This window comes from Ovis canadensis, chromosome 10 (genome assembly GCF_042477335.2).
Source record: "Ovis canadensis isolate MfBH-ARS-UI-01 breed Bighorn chromosome 10, ARS-UI_OviCan_v2, whole genome shotgun sequence".
Taxonomy (NCBI): Eukaryota; Metazoa; Chordata; class Mammalia; order Artiodactyla; family Bovidae; genus Ovis; species Ovis canadensis.
In genome coordinates, this window is record NC_091254.1 from 88,396,240 (window position 1) to 88,416,587 (window position 20,348).

The window sequence follows — 20,348 nt, forward strand, 5'->3', positions numbered from 1 at the left end:
AGCAGCCCACCAGGCTCCTGTCCTCGGGATTGTCTATGCAAGAACACTGGAGTGGGTTGCCATTTCCTTCTCAGAAATCATTAGACCCACAAAAAAGTCTACCTGGACTATAAAATGTTTATTGTTATATTTTTATTTAATAGTTACACCTCTTCCATCACAAGACAACAAATGACATCAGTATTTCCTGAGTAAATACCACGTAACTGCATTTTTATAGGCAGTGAAATGTTACAAAGGAGAAATTAGACATGATCGCTTGCCCTCTGGTTTCTGAGATCTGACCAGAAAGATAAGACAACTTAACAGTGAAATCAATAGAGAAGTGGGGGAGGAAGGGTCAACTAGAAATATGTTTAACCATTTTTTATAATTAACATCGATTTTTTACAAGGCAAAATTTGCAAGGAAAATATTTTGTTGACTTTTTTATGTTCTTCTTGGCTTTGTTTACATTGATCATGATTTCATTATGCTTTTATTTTCATGCTTATTTTATTTTTTACTATGCCATATTCACTATTTTTTTTTAATTGATTTATTTGGCTGTGCCAGGTCTCAATTGTAAAATATGGATCTTGTTCTCAAACCAGGGATGGAACCCAGGTCCCCTGTGTTGGGAGTTCAGAGTCTTAGCCACTGGACCACCAGGGAAGTCTCTTTATTTGTTTTAAGAGGAGATGATGAGATCGAAGAAAAATGGGCTGCCCTAAAAATTAGGTGCCATAAATATTCTCCAAGGAAAGAATTCTTTCAATGACAGCATTTTTGTTTCAATTTATAAATATACAAACTACTGTTAAAATCTTTGCGTTACAATATTTGCTCATGTATACATCAATGGGAACATTTCTTAGAGAGAGGTATGTAGGTTATATGAAGCCCATTTGACTTAAAAGGAAATGTACACGAGGGGGTCGTGTGACTTCTCCAAACTCTCACCATGAGTCATAAAAGCAGAAATCAAGTTTCCTGACTTGGTCTTCCGCTGCGTCCACTTCATACTGTGTTCACTGATTTTAAAACGCAGCTACTTCAATCAGTTTTCAGGTTCTTTGCAGAGCTGGTTATAGTTATGCCTACAGTGGCTCAGGAAAATATCCATATTTTATGTGTCTAGTTTTCTCACAGGACACTGACATCTTCACAGGACTTCAGAGCTGGAGTGGGTCCCTGAGATCTAGTCCAAGACTCTCATTTTATAGATTGGGAATCTGAGGCCCAGAGTGGTTCAGAAGCTCCAGGAGAGGAGATGCTCCAAGGTAAACAAGGGTGTAGAAATGAATCCTATGAAAAAAGGTGAAAGGCGCTGACGTTGTTTCCTCTAAACAGCTAATCAAATATGACCTCTGAGTATTAGAAGCGTCATGATTCAGGAAGTTTAATAAGGAAGTTGTTTCCCTCTCTCTGTCTCTACCAAACTCAAAAGGGAATAAGTTTTGCTTAGAGTGAGCAAAAAAAATCAGAATGAGAATAAATATAAAAAAGAATTTTCTGACAGCCAGAATGATTTAAAAAACTGAGATAGGAAACCTAGAAATACAGTTCACCTACTGCACGATTCCCCTATGCTGCTAAGTCACTTCAGTCGTGTCCTACTCTGTGCGACCCCATAGACGGCAGCCAACCAGGCTCCCCAGTCCCTGGGATTCTCTAGGCAAGCACACTGGAGTGGGTTGCCATTTCCTTCTCCAATGCGTGAAAGTGAAAAGTGAAAGTGAAGTCACTCAGTTCTGTCGGAATCTTAGCGACCACATGGACTGCAGCCTACCAGGCTCCTCCGTCCATAGGATTTTCCAGGCAAGACAGGTGTCAAAGTCAATGGTTGTTAGTATAATATAGTCACTGTTGTGCAATGGTAAACATAATCCATTTTAGAACATAGTCATCAACTCAGGAAAAACCCATACCCTTTAGTTTTCACTCACCATCCCCTCCTTTCTGCTAGCCATAGGCAACCCCTAATCTACTTTATCTTTACAGATTGATCTATTCTGAACATTTCATGTAAGCAGAATCTTATAATACGTGATCTTTTGTGACTATCTTCTTTCCTTAGCATCAAGTTTTCAAAGTTCCGTGTTGTAGCATGTATCAGTTCTCCATTCCTCTTTTTAAGTATTTATTATTTAGTTTTGGCTGTGCTGGGTCTTAGTTGCTGCACATGGGCTTTCTCTAGTTGTGTCGAGCAGGGGCTGCTCTCTAGTTGTGGCATGCAGATTTCTTACTGTGGTGGCTTCTCTTGTTGCAGAGCACGGGCTCTGGGCACTTAGGCTCAGTAGTTGTGCTCACGGGCTCCAGAGTGCAGGCGTGGTTAGTGTGGCTCACGGGCTTAGTTGCCCCGTGACATGTGGGATCTACCCAGACCAGAAATCGAACCAGCATTGCAAGGTGGTTTCTCAACCACTGGACCACCGGGGATACCCTCTTCATTCCTTTCCATTGCCAAAATAATACTCTATTGCATGGATATACCATGCAATCTGTTCGGTAATTTGCTTATCTGTTCATCGGTTGACAGGTATTTGAGTTGTTTCCAACTCTGGCCTTTGTGAATAATGCTGCTGAAAACATTCATCTGCCAGTTCTTGTGAGGACATCTGTTGTTATTTCTCTTGGGTATGTACCAAGATTGTGGAACTGCTGGGTCAAATGATAACAAGTACATTTAACTGTTTAAGGAACTGCAAGACAGTTTTACGAAGTGGCTGCCCTATTTTCACTCTCACCAGTCGTGTAAGAGGGTTTCAATTTCTCTGCATTCTCACCAACATTGTTATTATGACTTTTTGATGCTAGCCATTTTAGTGGGTGTGAAGTGATATCTCATTGTGGTTTTGATTCTTATTTCTCTAATGATTAATGATATGGAGCATCTTTTCCTGGTTTATTGGTAATTTGTGTGTCATCTTTGGAGAAAGTTCTATTCAGATCCTTTGCTCATTAAAAAAAAAAATTGACAGGTTAAGTACAGATTAGATTCTTAGTCTCTGGGTTGCTTCAGATCAGATCCTCTATTATATAAGAGTCCTAATTGCATGAATTAGAATTGTTCCAATTCTGGTTCCATGAATCTACAATTTGGAAGAATTTCTGTATTTTAAGTTTGAATTTTATAGAAGGAAAGATGAGGAATAAAATGTTGCAAAAGGTCCCCACTTCCTGCAGAGATGAACTTTCGAGTTAGAAGAGCTATGGAGACGCCTTTCAGGAAAGTCCTCAGTTTGCCTGTAAGTCCTGCAAAACAGGTTTTCCATATCGGTGCAAAACCTGGCCCAGAAAGGAGCCAGTGGGCAGATGTGCTTAACTTCCCATGGCCTTTGAAAAAAATAAACCCAGTTTTTGTCTGAATTACATTATGGGGTGATCCATCTTCAGCCAGCTAAGAGGGTAGCTACGTTGTTCCACCAAATGTATGATGTAGCATGAAAATATACATCCCAAGAAAAGCAATTCAACAGGGTCTCGTTATAGACATGCTTGTGAAGGGTACAGTCTTGGCAGGGAAAAGCCAGCACTTTGCTTCCAGTCCATTCCCTTCCTCTGAGTTCTCATGTCACTTAATTTAAAGATGAACATTTAGGCCCTTCCCTGGGGTCCAATAGTTAGGACTCCATACTTCCACCACAGGGGGCACCCAGTGGTTAGGACTGAATATTGCCACCGCAGGGGGCACAGGTTCAATCCTGGGTTGCAGAACTAAGATCCTGCAGCCACACGGTATGGTCAAAAAAATTAAAAATTTAAAAAAAAATACAAATGAACATTTAAATTTGTTTTAATTATTTTTTTTAAGTCTGTAGGCTCTGCATTCCTATGTACCAGGTTGTGAGTGCGTAGATGGAATAGTTTGAGGTTTGAGAATTTAGGGTAAAAAGGTGTGACCTGGGGCCAGTGAAGGCACCACAGTTGATCATTTAAACACAGTATGAGCTCACTGAATATTTAAGAATGAGTGACAGGAATTTTTCTTTTTTCAAGAACGGAAGATATTTACATTATCCATCACTAATATGCCCATCACCAGCTCAAATAGAATTTAAGTGGTGAAGCCTACATGAACAGCTTAAAGGATTCAAACCTATTGTTGAGTGAAAATGGAGACTGTATCTAAGTAATCATTAGAAGGTTTACATTTTAAAAAGAAGAAGAGATCACGATGTTTTCTGATTAGCCAAGATTCTTATGGCTCATTTTGTGCCTAACGTGGTGCATGCAAGTTCAGGCACTTCAGTCATATTGACTCTTTGCCACCCTATGGACTGTAGCCTGCCAGGCTCCCCTGCCCATGGGATTTTTCAGGCAAGAATACTGGAGCGGGTTTCCATGCCCTCCTCCAGAGGATCTTCATGACCCAGAGATCGAACCCACCTCTCCTGCATTGCAGGCAGAATCTTTACCACTGAGCCACCTGGGAAGCCCCTGCCTAACATGGACTAGAAGGCAAATAAGGCCATAATGCAAAGCATCCACCCCAAGTCCCTCTATACCTGATTTTCTAGCCTACCCTTACCACTATGATGCTCCCTACTCAACTATTTTTCCATCAGTTGCACCTGCTGATGAAGAAATCAATAGATAGTCCCCAGATTACAGTCTTTGGTATTGGTTTGAAATGCCCAAAGGCCCGCCAGGGCAGCCAGGGTCAGCCAGCAACTGGTCACTTTTCTGGGGGCTGAAGGAATGGCTGAGATTCACTCCTTTAATATGTTCGTCATACATCTTACGATCACCTTGTGATCAAGCATTGATTCTTAACCTGTATAACTTCTGATTTTGGACTCTTGGTAGGATCCTCAAGCAAAATGCCATGAGGACACCTCACAGACATGAGCCCTGCTCAGGAGCCAAAACATTAGAACAAATAACACGTGATGGAACTGAGGAAAAAGAAGTGGGAAATTGGCACCAAAGAACTTTCAGGATTGGCAAGGAAACCTTGAAAATGCTGAGACCTCACATTTTACCAAGGGGGAAAAAAAGTGACCTTTACAAAGGGGTGTGCATGTGTTTTTTATGAAACAATTTTATAAACTGAAAAAATTGATTTTCAGTCATTAGTGATGAAAATTAGGAAACAGAAGAAATACTAAACACAGTGAAACTAGGTTATCAAGGACAATCTAGGCCGAATTTGATCAATTAAAATATCATATAAGAACTTAAACTATAGACCAAAATACCATACACTTATTTAATAGGGCATTGCCTTCTGCTTCTATATAAATTTGTCTCTATCTACTTGAGAAACCAGTTTCTCTTTTCAGTACTGAGTAGTAGAAGTGAAATCCTAGGTCAAGAAGCTAAGTAGTTTCAAAACTGAAGTTGTTGATATATTTGGAGTCTGAGTAACCCCCAACCGCATGAGTTGTCCCTTCTGTGGCTTTGGGAACAGTTGGGTCAGCTAATAATAACCGAACGGCTGAAAGCCTGGGAAGCTTGTATGGTGGGCAAGTTGACGGGGGCCAGCAGCATGGCACTGCTGACCTGCAGCGGGTCACAATGGTAGTCAGCAGTCTCCATGGTAACGTCTCTGAGCCATGAGGTCGGAACTGTGGGATTAATGACATCCCACGACTGGAGCAATCATAGTGCTGAGAACAGCTTTGACTACTACGGTAAGTCATCCCTGGACCTGAGATATAAATGAAAAACTCAATTCATAGTGAGGACAAATTCAGGAGATTCTGGAGAGCAAGTCTTTCGTGTGAGATCCTGCAGGGTCTTTTCACTTTCTCCCCATTTGTGGTCCCCATAGTGGTAACAACAAGGGAGGAAAGGCCAGAAAAAGTGATTCTGAGAATGGATTAGACAGAAACCAAGAAAGAAAGAATGTGAATTCTGTGACCTCAAGTTATTCCTTGAGACTGTGTCTTAAATTAGCTGTTGACCGCCTTTGTGTATTTAAGGAAGCATCATTTGGTTAGAGTTGCCCAAAAGAATGTAGACCATTGCCCGAGTGATCTGGGTGGCCATCCTGAAAGAGTTAGAAGTGCGTTTTTGTTTCATTTAGGTGGTTCCGGGAAGAAACCTTTCCAGGACCTATGTATGGGCACGGCTGTTTCCCCTGATCCGTATCCTTGCAGCACCCAAGTAAGACTAAAATTATCAGATACATTTTGTTCTATCTCTGGCCACTGCTAACTGCATTCTTTGTTTCCTTTATAACAAAAAGTATCTACTATTTTCTTCTACAGTGATGATATTCATTTCTTGATCATTTCACCTTCCAGTCGTCAATAGATTGAAATCCAAGTCACCAGGATTTTCCACCTGACTTTCCCACAGGAAATAAGCACTTAAAAGCAGTTTGACTCTTAGCGTCTTTCATTTCTCAAGCATCTCAAGATAAGCTCTGTGTAAACTCTTTAGAATTTCCGTCCTAGGCCTCTATACATTCTGGCTGCTTCCTTTCAGAGGCTGAGGACATGTTATTTTCATTTTCAGGGACTAGAGGCTAGTAAAGGAGGGATAACATAATTCATTTTCATTGCAGGAAAAGTAAATCACTTAGTAGTCAAAAGACTACTTACTTGATGGACTATCTTACTTAACTGTTTCTCCGAGAACTTAATATCCTAACAAGGTATATGAAGTTGCTCAGTCGTGTCTGACTCTTTGCGATCCCATGGACTGTAGCCTACCAGGCTCCTCTGTCCATGGAATTTTTCAGAAAGAGTACTAGAGTGAGTTGCCATTTTCTTCTCCAGGGGATCTTCCCAACCCAGGGATCAAACCCAGGTCTCCCACATTGCAGGCAGACGCTTTACCATCTGAGCCACCAGGGAAGCCCAGCAAGGTATTAAAAAAAAGCCAAAATTACAAGGAAAATTATTAGATGCAGGCGACTTGTCAATGGCAGTGCTCTTATTATTTAAAGTTCTAATTTAGGCCTCCCTAAACAGTTTTGCTCCACATTTTAAAATGTGTTTAAACATATATATATTGGAACCTCTGTAACACTAGCAGTGAGAGGCAGCTTTGTGCTGGGGCATTGTGTCTGCACCTGCTTAAACATTTGGAGTGCAGTTAGGAAGCCCTCAGTGAAAAATATCTGAGAGGCCAAATAATAGTGAAGTTCATGCACGGGACTCTACAGAAAATATACTCAGTTTTCCCTATTTCATATCCCATTTAATATCCTTGGTTATTCAGTCTCCAGAGTCCACAGCAAACCAGATGATGAGAGCAGCTGAGAAGGAGACGGCTGTCGTTTTATGTCAGCAGCTATGAAAAGTGGCAGGACACCCGTGTTCGATCCCTGGGTCGGGAAGATCCTCTGAAAAAGGAAATGGCACTCCACTCCAGGACCCTTGCCTGGAGAATCCCAGGGACAGAAGAGCTCAGCAGGCTACAGTCCATGGGTGTCGCAAAGAGTTGGACATGACTGAGCGACTATTACTCACACACTCACTCATAAGAAGTGGCAGCTGAACTGACAGGAAAAATAAAAAACGAAAAAGAGAAAACTTCTAAAAGCCAGGCAGGTATAAGACCTCAAATCCCAGAGGTGCAGAACAACTTTGTTTCAGGACAAGCACCTCTAAGTGCCCTCTGTAGTCATCTGTTTCAACGACAGTGAGATAATTGACTTAATTATCCTCAAACCTTGGTGCTAGAAAGACTTCTTGGGACTTAGGCCAACTCTCCCAATTTACAGATGAAGAGATGAAGGCCTAGGGAAGCTCCAGGGGCCCAGGTCAGCAATTGTAGCTGGTTAGTAGTGGAGCTGTAGTTGGAACCAGTTTTATTCTGACCCCAATACACTTTTTTCTTGACAAAATGGTTGAAGCCTCATTCGTTAAAGATGAGGATCAACTGAGATAAAGTATAGAAAGTTCACACAAAAACAGAAAGAAATTGAAACCTTTCTTGTTAGCTATTATTATGAATTTTTAAATCTGATCTAAACAATGGTTGAGCGTTTTTAATACAAATCTTTAAAATATTGTTTCTTCTTCTGAAAATTGATTTCCATGAAGCAACCCATTCTTGGGTGCTAAAATGTCACCTCTTCAGAAAGGTTCTCCCTTGATCACCCTGTTAAAAACAGTGCCTCTTTCTTTTACTTATATCTCCTTACCTTGGTTTAATATGTCTTATAACCTATCACCGTATGAAGTTATGTATCAGTTCAGTTCAGTCGCTGAGCCGTGTCCGACTCTTTGCGACCCCATGGACTGCAGCACTCAGGCCTCCCTGTCCATCACCAATTTCCGGAGCTTGCTCAGACTCATGTCCATCGAGTCAGTGATGCCGTCCCACGATCTCATCCTCTGTCGTCCCTTTCTCCTCCTGCCACCAGTGTTTTCCAGCTTCAGAGTCTTTTCCAATGAGTCAGTTCTTTGCATCAGGCAGCCAAAGTATTGGAGCTTCAGCTTCCAAGGGACTCTCAAGAGTCCTCTCCAACACCTCAGTTCAAAAGCATCGATTCTTTGGTGCTCAGCTTTTTTCCATAGCTTTGACTAGATGGACTTCTGTCGGCAAAGTGATGTCTCTGCTTTTTAATATGCTGTCTAGGTTGGTCATAGGTTTTCTTCCAAAGAGCAAGCATCTTTTAATTTCATGGCTGCAATCACCATCTACAGTGATTTGGGGAGCCCAAGAAAATAAAGTCTGTCACTGTTTCCATTGTTTCCCCATCTACTTGCCATGAAGTGATGGGACCAGATGCCATAATCTTCATTTCTTGAATATTGAGTTTCAAGCCAGCTTTTTCACTTTCCTCTTTCACTTTCATCAAGAGGCTCTTTACTTCTTTTTGCTTTCTGCCATAAGGGTGGTATCATCTGCATATCTGACGTTATTGATATTTCTCCTGGCAATCTTGATTCCAGCTTGTGCTTCATCGAGCCCAGCATTTTGCATGATGTACTCTGCATATAAGTTAAATAAGCAAAGTGACAATATACAGCCTTGATGTACTCCTTTCTCAATTTATATACATATATACACACATACGCATATATGTGCATACACACACACACACACATATAAAGGCTTTCCTGGTGGCTCAGTGGTAAAGAATCTGCCTACCAATGCAGGAAACACAGGTTCAGTCCCTGGGGTGGGAAGATCCCCTGGAGAAGGAAATGACAAACCACTCCAGTATTCTTGCTTGGGAAATCCCATGGACAGAGGAGACTGATGGGCTACAGTCCATGGGGCCACAAAGAGTCACACATGACTGAGCCACTGATCTGAACAACAAATTACACACACACATATAAATGTAACTTATTATAATAAGCCTAAATTATAACATATAACAAAATCCCTTTATAATGATAGTGTTTATATATAAGTACCAATAGTCCCACCTTAAACTGAGTTCTATCAAGATTTTCTATCTGTAGTCAGGTTTTAAGAGGAAATATTTGGGCTGCGGTAGAGGTGAATTCATGTAATACAAGCATTCTTTTTTAAAAAATTAATTTGTTTATTTTAATTGGAGGCTAATTAGTTTACAATATTGTGGTGGTTTTTGCCATACATTGACATGAATCAGCCATCGATGTACATGTGTCCCCCATCCTAAACCCCCCTCCCACTTTCCTCCCCATCCCATCCCTCAGGGTCAGCCCAGTGCACCGGCCCTGAGCTCCCTGTCTCATGCATCAAACCTGGACTGACGATCTATTTCACATATGGTAATATACATGTTTCAGTGCTATTCACTCAAGTCATCCCACCCTCGCCTTCTCCCAGAGTACAAAAGTCTGTTCTTTACATCTAACACAAGCATTCTTATAATACAGTTTCAATGTCACTGTTACTGGACATGGCATATAGAAATTAGAACACTTTCCTGAATCTTCCCCTTTACTTTCCTTTCAAAAAAAATTTTTTAATTTAAATTTATCTAGTTTAATTGGAGGCTAATTACTTTACAATATTGTATTGGTTTTGCCATACATCAACATGAATCCGCCACAGGTGTATACGAGTTCCCCCTTCTAAATCCCCCTCCCACCTCCCTCCCCACACCTTCCCTCTGGGTCATCCCAGTGCACCAGCCCCAAGCATCCTGTATCCTGCATCGAACCTCAACTGGCGATTCATTTCTTATATGATATTATACATGTTTCAATGCCATTCTCCCAAATCATTCCACCCTCTCCCTCTCCCACAGAGTCCAAAAGACTGTTCTATATATCTGTGTCTCTTTTGCTGTCTCGGATACAGGGGTGGATAAAAGATCTAAGACCAGAAACTATGAAACTCCTAGAGGAGAACATAAGCAAAACACTCTCCAACATAAATCACAGCAGGATCCTCTATGACCCACCTCCCAGAATATTGGAAATAAAAGCAAAAATAAACAAATGGGACCTAATTAAAATTAAAAGCTTCTGCACAACAAAGGAAACTATAAGCAAGGTGAAAAGACAGCCTTCAGGATGGGAGAAAATAATGGCAAATGAAGCAACTGACAAACAACTAATTCCCATTTACTTTCTATGTTCTTTAAAAGGGCCTGGACTATTATCTCTGATGATCAAGCAAAAACTTAAGTGTAAACAAAATTTAGATAACAGCTTTATGTCTTAGTTTTGATTTGATCTAACTTCCTTAAATGATCATTTTAATTCCATATTGTTAAAGCATGATTTCTAAGTGAGGTTGAGAAGTAGATGAGATTGTAGGAAGGCTGATAGTTGAAGATTTAGAGAAAATAGTATTTCCTCAGCACCACCACCACTACTACATCTCCTGAAACATGAAGAATTAAAATAGGGAGACTTCCCTCACGGTTCAGTGGTTAAGACTTCACCTTCCAATGCTGCAGGTGCACCAGTTTGATCCCCGGTCAGGGAACTAGATCCCACATGCCTCATGGGCCAAAAAACCCAAACAGAAAACAGTAAATATATTGCAACAAAAGCAGTAATGACTTTAAAAATGGTCCACATCAAACAAAATCTTTTTTTTAAATCCCCTCAAATAAAATGTTGTGCAATTGACATTTAACATTTGTACCTACTTGTTCCTTTGACTACCTTTATTTTCACCCTTAGTGGAGTCCTAGATGTTAAAACAGCCCTTACAAACAGATCAAAGGAAATTAGAATATGAGGGGACAGGTTCACTGTGCCAGTTCCCTCTTATGATGATATGTGTGTTATGTACCAATTAGAAACCTCCTGCCTGACCTCTAGTGTTAGGATGTCTCAAGGCTGAGTCCTTGGCCCCCTTCTCTCTTCCCCAGGCAACGTCACCCACTTCCACAGCTTTAAATGCCGTGAATGTGATGGCTGAAGTTGGTATTTCCAGCTCTGCCCTCCCCCTTGATCGCCTGGCCTCTCTGTCCAACTACTTGCCGGACATTGTCACCCAGGTGCCTAGTGGCATCTCAAATTCACCATGAACAAAACCCAACTCTTATGTTCTTCTCTCCAGACCTTACCCTTAAAAGATCTTCATCTAAATTCCATCACCAGTTCTCAGACCCCAAACCTAGGCATGCCTGATTCGTCCATCTCATTTTCATCAGAGAAGGATCCACCATAACGCTTGTGAAGTTTCACCTGCCATGCCTTCCCCACGCACCGGACCCTTGCAAGGCACCCCATTTTGTGTTCGGGTTTTCATTTTTCTTACAGAGGGCCCTCAACTTGCATATATTTCAGGTCTGCCTCTGCACCCTACCTCCTGCCCTATTTCGTAAGAAAAGTATTGCAAGCCACCACCTTTTCTGACCTCGAGTACAACAATGACCTCCTGATGTTCGCAGCTTCCTCACTTTCCTCTACATAGCAGCCAGAATGATCTTTTGAAACTGTTTTCTAGTCGTACCCCTTACTTAACCCACTGGCTCCTCATTCCACTTAAAATAAGTCATACCACTGAACCATCACAATGCCTGTGGTCATCTAGTCCTTGCTTAGCTCCCAGTCCTTTCTCTGTACAGCTGACTCCCCTCTAGCTGTACCCTTCTTTCCTTGCTGGAATATACCACAGTCTTTTTTGCCTCAAGGCTTTTGTACTAGCCCTTTCCCTGGCTTAAGGGAATTTTCCCCATTTCTTCACTTGTTGCCTCATCATTCAAGCCTCCCTGGTGGCTCAGATGGTAAAGCGTCTGCCTGCAGTGCGGGTGACCTGGGTTCAATCCCTGGGTTGGGAATCCCCTGGAGAAGGAAATGGCAACCCACTCCAGTACTCTTGCTTGGAAAATTCCATGGACTGAGAGGCTCCTCAGAGCCTGGTAGGCTACAGTCCGTGGGGTCACAAAGAATCGGACACGACTGAGCGACTTCACTTTCACTTTCACTTTTCATTCAAGTCTCAGCTCAAATGTCACCCCCCCTCAGAAGACTGTGTCCTTTGGGTGGAGATTCAGCTCCACCCCAGTCATTCTTGATCCCATTATCCCCTTCTTTTCACTTGTCACAATAAGAAACTATCTACTCAGTTTTCTTTATTGTCTGACTTCTTTCAAAAGATTACATACTCTGTGAAGGTTCATTTACTCACCACTGAATCCCCACAGCCTAGCAGTATCTAGTACAGAGAAGGTTCCCATAAAGTATTTGCTAAATAAATGCACAAGTGAAATGTGTGTTAAATAAATACTAATGTAGTAAAATATGCTACGAAGAGGTACTACACATAGAGTCAGTAGGATTGAGGAATACGAACTTTTTATTAAGTTTTTTTTCACGTCTTCCTTATTAACTGTGGACTGTTAAAAATCTACCTTCCCAGTGGATGCAAGTTTGAGATGTGAATTGATGTCACAATTAATATTGCACTCTGTATAGCATCATAATATGTGAACTAAAATATATATGTCATTGTGTCCAAACTGTAAGGTATTTGCCACAAGTAGCAAGTAAATGGAGAGGAAAATATACAGACTAAATCTCATCTGAATCTCCCCATTCCTCTTGCCCCCAGACATTGGTTCAGGAGTGCTCAGGTTTGAGAGTTATGAATGCCATCCATATATTCTGAACAGAACTACATATATTGTGAAAAAAATAGGAAAAAAAATCAGTACTTGAAATCTGCATCAATTTCCTTCATCTTTCTAAGGAAAAGCATTTTTTTTAAATATCCATTTTATCAGAGGTATAATTCATATACCATAAAGTTCACTCTTTCAAAGTGCACAGTTGAGTGTTTAGTATATTTACAAGAGGTTCACATTCATCATCACAATCACATTCCAGAACATTTCACTCCCCCAAGAAAATCTAGACCTATTACTAGTCACTCCACATTCCCTCCCCTTCTCTCTTACTCAGCCCCCTCACCTCCCGGCTCCTGGCAACCACTAGTCCATGTTCAGTCTCTCTGAATTTGCTGATTCTGGAAATTTCATAACCACGTAACCAAAAAATATATGACTTTTAACATTACGTTTCTTTCACTGATAATGTCTTAAAGGTTCATCCATGTTATACACTGTGTCAGTATTTCTTTTTTTTTTATTGCCAAATAATATCTCCATTGTGTAGACAAGCAACATTTTATCTATTCCTCAGTTGATGGACATTTGGATTGTTAATTCTTTTGGGCTATTACGGATAATGTTGCTATGACCATTCATGTACAAGTTTTGTGTAGATACACATTTCCGTTTCTCTCAAGGATATACTTCAGCAGAATTGCTGAGTCATATAGTAGTTCTGTTTAACTTCTAAAGAATTGTCAAACTGTTTTCCAAATTGACGGCTCCATTTTACATTCCCATCAGCAGTGTATGAGGGTTCCAATTTCTACACCAATCTTTCCACCAGAACTTGCTGTTGTCTTTTTTATTATAGTCATCCTTGTGGGTATGAAATGGTACCTCATCATACATTTCCCTAATAATTAAGGATGTTGATCATCTTTTAATGTACTTAAAGCTATCTGTATTCATATATCTTCTTTGGTGGAGTGTCTGTTTAAATATTCTGCTCATTTATTAGTTTGGGGGTTTTTTTTGGCTATAGAGTTTTATAGTTCTTTATACATTCTGATGTAAGTCTCTTAACAGCTATATGATTTGCAAATATTTCTCCCATTCTATGGATTAATTTTCTTGATGGTTTCCTTGCAAGCACACAAGTTGTATCTGTTTTTTTTTTTTCTTTGTCTTTTTGTGATTTTGGTGTCACATCTAAGAAACCAATGCTTAATTCAAGGCCATGAAGATTTGATCTCATGTTTTCTTCCAAGAAAGTTACAGTTTTAGCTCCCACATTTAGATCTGTGCTTCATTTTGAGGTCTACACACTGTGCAAGCTGGCAGTCCTGCTTCATTCTTTTCCATGTGGATATCATGCAAAAGATAATATCAAGTTGTACCAGCAATCTTTGTTAAAAAAGAGTGTTCTTTCACATTGAATGGTCTTGGTACCTGTATATATCAGCATTCTCCAGAGAACCATTAGCCTACATGATAGAGAGATTTATCTTAAGGAATTAGCTACCATGATTGTCAGGCCTGGCATGTCTGTAAATCGTAGGGCAGGCCAACAAGTGGAAATTCAGATAAAAGTTGATTTTGTCATCTAGAGCAAGCTAGCAAGCTTTCCTATGTTGCCATCTTGAAACAGAATTGCTTTTTCTTCTATAAACCTGTCTTTGCTATCAAGGCCTTCCACTGGTTGAATGAAACCCACTCACATACTGAGGGTAATCTGCTTTACTTAGATCAACTATTGTAAATGTTACTCACATCCACAATACCTTCCCAGCAACATCTAGACTAGGGTTTGACCAAACAACCGGGCTTCATAGCCTAGTCAAGTTGAAACATAAGATTAACCATCACAGCACCCTTGTCAAAAATCAACTGACCACAAATGTATCATTTATTTCTAGATTCTCCACTCAATTTCATTGATCTATATATGCCTATCCTTATGCCAGTACTGCTGTGTTTTGATTATTGTAGCTTTATAGTAAGCTTTACAATCAAGGTGTTTGTCCTCCAACTTTTGTTTTGTTCAAGATGTTTTGGCTATTTTGTAGTCTCTTGCAACTCATATGAATTTTAGGACCAGCTTGCCCATTTATGAAAAAAAAAAAGAAGTTGAAATTTTAATAGTTACTGCCTTGAATCTAATTTGAGGAATACTGCCATCTTAATATTAAGTCTTCAATTCATGTACATGGAATATCTTTCCATTTATTTAGCTCTTTATAAATTTCTTTTAGCTATGTTTTATAATGTTCAGTGTACAAGTCTTACTCTTTTGTTAAATGTGTTCCTGGGTATATTATTTTTGATGTTGTTATAAATGGGATTTCCTTAATTTCATTGTTTTGATTGGTCATTGCTAGTTTATAGCAATGTAATTGATCTTTGTACATTGAGCTTGTGTTCTGCAAGCTTGCTGAGTTCTACTAGCATTTTTGTGGATTCATCCGGATTTTTTTCCATACAAGATCATGTCATTTATGAATCTCCAGTACAATGTAAAATAGAAATGATAAGAATGGACATTCTTATTCTTGATGTCAGGGAGAAAGCATTGATTTTTCCACCCAGTAAGCATGATATTAGCTGTGGGTTTTTCATCAATGGCTCTTATCAGTTTAATGATGTTTCTTTCTTTTCCTAGTTGAGTGTTTCTTATTACGAAAGGGTGTGGGATTCTGTCAATGCATCATTGAGATGACACTGTGATCTTTGTACTTTATTCTGTTACTATGATATATATTACATTGATTGATTTCCTTAAGTTATACCAACCTGGCATTCCTGGGTGAAACTCACTTGGTAATAGTATATAATCCTATTTATATGTTGCTGGATTCACTTTCACTTTTTTCATATCAATATTTATATTGGTAAGTGGTTCTCCTGAGCTATCAGTCTTTAGTTTTGATATCAGGTCAACATTAGCCTCACAGAAAAAGCAAGTGTTCACTACACTCCTGTTTTTTGAGTTTAAGAAGGATTGGAGCTAACTCTTCTTTGAATGTTTGGTAGAATTTACAGTGAGTCCTGGAATTCTGTGAAAAGTTTTTTTTTAATTATTAATTCAATCTCTTTTCTATTCCGATTTTCTATTTCTTCTTGAATTTACTTTCAAAGTGGAGATTTTCTAAGAATTTCCCCATTTGATTTAGGTTATTTAATTTGTTAGCATATGATTCCTCAGAGTTGCTGCTAAGTTGCTTCAGTCGTGTCCAACTCTATGCAACCCCATAGACAGCAGCCCACCAGGATTCTCCAGCCAAGAATACTGGAGTGGGTTGCCATTGCCTTCTCCAATGCATGAAAGTGAAAAGTGAAAGTGAAGTCACTCAGTCGAGTCCGACTCTTAGCGACCCCATGGACTGCAGCCTATCAGGCTCCTCCATCCATGGGATTTTCCCGGCAAGAGTACTGGAGTGGGTTGCCATTGCCTTCTCCGATTCCTCATAGTATTCCCTTATAATTCTTTTTATTTATGAAAGTTTAATAGTGATTCCCTCTTGTCTTATTTTATTTTGAGGGGCTGTGCCACAAGGCTTGAGGGATCTTAGTTCCTTGACCAGGGGCTGAACCTGGGCCACTGCAGTGAAAGCACCAAGTCCTAACCACTGTACCACAAGGGAATTCCCTTCTTCTTTATTTCTAATTTTAGTAATTTGAATCTTCTTTTCTTGGTCAACCAAGCCCAAAGTTTGTCAGTTTTTTGACTTTTCAAAGAATAAAAAATTTTTTGTGTATTGTTTTTCTATTTCATTTATTTCCGTTCTTTTTATTTCTTCTTCTTACTTTGGGTTTAGTTTGCCCTTTTCCTATTTTCAGGAAAATGAGATTATTGATGTGAGATCTCTCTTCTTTTTTAATAAAGATCCTTACAACTCTGAATTTTCCTATGAAAATTGTTTTCCCTGTATCCCCTAAGTTTTGGTATCTTATGTTTTCATTTTCTTCCATCTCAGCACTTTCTAATTTCTCCTGTGACCTTGTCTTCAAGCCACTTGTTATTTAGGAGTGGGATGATTAATTTGTACTTTATTTGTGAATTTCCTTTGTTCTTGAGCTCTAATATCATTTTACTGTGGATGAAGAACATACTTCAAAGGACTCCGATCCTTTTAAACCCACCGTAGCTTGTTTTATGGTCTAACATATGATCAATCCTGGAGAATGCTCCCCACGCACTTGAGAAGAATGTATATTTTGCTGTCATTGGATGGAGTGCTACAGATGGATGTCTGTTAGGTCTTCTATTTATTGTTGCTTTTCTGCCTAGTGGTCCTATTCGTTATTCAAAGTTGACACTGAAGTCTCCAACTATTTTATTGAATTTCCCTCTTCAGTTCATTAAAGCTTTACTTCATGTATTTTGGAGCTCTATGGATAGGTACATATGTTTATAATTGTTAAGTCTTCAGGACTGATTGACACTTTTATCATAAAATGTCCTTCTTTGTCTCTGATAACAATTTCATTTTAAAATCTATTTTCTCTAACATTAATATAGCCATTTCAACCCTCTTTCAGATACTGTTTGCATGTATATCTTTTTCTATTCTTTTACTTTTAACCTATTTGTGTCCTAAGGAACAACATTAAACTAAGGAACCACAGTAAACTTAAAAACTAAACTGTTGTGCTAACTATATTTTGTCTCAGGTATTGAGACATTGCAGCAAATGATGGCTTTAAAATCCATTTAGCACATTTAAATGAAAATAATATCTAAATAATAAAAGATAGTCTTCCATCTCCCCCATCTCTTAACCAGTCCTTGATTTAACCCATAACGGTTTATTCCACAGGATTAAATCTGGAGTCTTACTTACCTTCTAAAGGTTCACCAATCCATTTATTGTCAAACCAGCAGGGAAAGGAAATTCCTAAGCAAGGAACACTGCTCAGAAAGTACTGTACCATGTCTCCCAATCCCTGAGAATCAAGTCCGGAAAACTGGAAGCAACGGAGAGCACTATAAGGTAACTGATTTTCATTTGAGTTATGTATATGACTGAGCAACTGAATCTGCATTGGTAATGATTTGTAACATTTATTAAGCATTTGCTCTGTGCCAGGCACTATGACAAGTATTTTAAAACATGGTGAAAGCTGCTTCTGTTATCTCCATTTTATGGAAGAGGAAACTGGGGCTAAGAAAAGTTAATTAACTTGGGCAAGATCAAGCAGCATGTAAGTTGTGAAGTCTCTTTCTGGCTGGCTCTGGAGCCTGGAAGCCTAGCCTCCAAATTCTACTGCCTCCCTAAAATGAATCAACCACCTGCAGACATACAGTGAATTTCATATATAAAGCTATGAGAGTCCAAAGTTCCCCTGCATGTGTTCAATTCAGCAATTTGCTGAGGGCCTATTGTGTTCAGTGCCCTTGGGAATCAGGTTTCACTCACCCCTGGCTGGCATGCTCTGACTGAAACTGACTGCTTCAGATAGGGGCTTGAACATTTTGATAAAAAGCAGCAGAAGAAATGTGAACTGTTCAGCATTTTTTATTTTGAGTAAATAGCTCTTCAACAGCTCTAACTTTTTCTGCTCAGTCTCATCTAGGCAATTGATAACATCAGTAATGGAAAAGAGTTAGAAATCTTCTTTATCAGCCAAGTGTCTACTAACTATTCTTTAATTCATCCACGTACTATTTTAATTTGTATAACTGAAAGACTAATAGAAACTACACAGATATATTTTATACACACAGAAATGTGATTATACATTTATATCATATGTAGCTTTAAAAGTAATTGTTTAAGGCCTGTTTATTATTCAATACCCAAATCCATCTAACTACTAATAGCTGCAACTGCCAAGTAAATACGATGCAGATGCCACACTATGTACATTGACAAATGTTATCCTAGCTTTTACAACACTCCTATGAAGAAGTATTATTCCCAGTTGACAGGTGAGGAAACACAGCCAACATTTTTTTTCAGTATGTTATGTTAGCTATTAATAAAATAAACATTTATAAATAATATCATCACCTTAAACCTGTGTACAGTTACAGATGATAATACTTCCATTTAGATCATCCAAACTGACTCTCATAATGAGTCGTGATACAGAATGCCCACGTGCTTACAACTACCAGGATAAGTAACTGAGGTTCTTTTGGAGTCCTGCGGCAGCTTTAAAAAAAATTACAAATTGTTCATTTGGGAGAATCTTACTTTATTTACATTCAGCACCTAATGAACCAGAAATGACAGACAAGACCAAATTCTACCACAGCTGACAGGAGCTTTCACAGAAGTGTCATAAGCCTCATTTCTCCAGCCTCCGCCCATTTCTAGGACAGGCCCATCCGCGTAGAAGCCCAGAAAACCAAGGGCAGCAACCAGAGAGGATTCTGAGACTCTCTTTTGCTCCTGTAGCTTTATAAACAGACTGATGGCCAGTCAGCACCATGCCTTCTCACAAACTTCAAATTTCCTAAACTACCTAGATGTCAAGTCCCAGGTGACAGAAACTTACAGCTTTCCATTTTTCCCACCTCACCGTCTTTTACAGGGAGTTGTAAATGCCCTAAGCAACTATGCCTCCAGAATTTAATAGAGGTCTGGAGAATTCCAGACTGTACAGTCCATGGGGCTGCAAAGAGTCAGACACGACTGAGCGACTTTCACTTTCACTTTCAATAAGCTAAGACAAAGGCATCAAGAGTTGGCTGTTTTCCCCGTTAATCAGTCCAAAGCAATGCCAACCAATTGGGAGTAAGACTCAAAAAGTTTTCTGCTCCTCCATTTCATTCCCAATTATAATTTAATGTCAGAACTTTGTGATTAGTAATATCATACCTTATCAACCATTATTATTCCTTTTTATAGATGAGACATTGAGCTTTAAAGACATTAAGTGCTCACTGAACTTCACATGACTAGTAACAGACTAAAGACCCAAACCCGTTCAACTCAAGTTCAAGGTGCTTTACCTTAAGCCATCTAATCTCCTTGGGAAATAAATCTCTATTCTTGTGGACTGCCTTTATACAATATCTGAGTTATTTTCTTATGGGGAGATAATACGCAAAAAACAAACTGCATTATCTCCATGGGAAACTGGTTTCCAGTGCAGTAAATTCCTAGAAAGCTGAGCATTACAAACTCTTCTAAGGTGGCAGGCAGTCCTGCTGCTAAGAGGACAGTAGGCCCTGCAATCTATCCACCTAGTAGGTTTAACGCCAAAACTGGTCTCAACTGTTAGGATGTCGGTTACCTACCCTAAGGTTATAGGCATTTCTCCCATTTGGGAATCTCCTTATTCATTACCCTTAAAAATCTCCTCCTTCTCTTTTGATTAGATATTTACAATGCTAAAAGAAAGATGGGCTGTCAGTCCATATTCTAGCTGTTGATGTCACCAATACTAACTTGTGTTGTTTCTAGCCTGAAATAATTTTACACTTTTTTGCCTCATCAAGCTT

The 20,348-nt window shown here is 39.4% G+C and overlaps 1 protein-coding gene across 1 annotated transcript in view; it reads left to right on the plus strand.

Annotated features, from left to right (window-relative positions):
• Positions 1 to 5,271: 5,271 nt before the first annotated feature.
• The window catches only part of IPO5 (importin 5), a 59,078-nt gene continuing 44,001 nt past the window's right edge, over positions 5,272 to 20,348 (plus strand). Inside the window, exons 1-3 of the mRNA XM_069602403.1 lie at positions 5,272 to 5,618; positions 6,014 to 6,093; positions 17,778 to 17,889. The gene's annotated coding sequence lies outside the window, so the exon portion shown is untranslated. The remainder of the gene's footprint in view (positions 5,619 to 6,013; positions 6,094 to 17,777; positions 17,890 to 20,348) is intronic.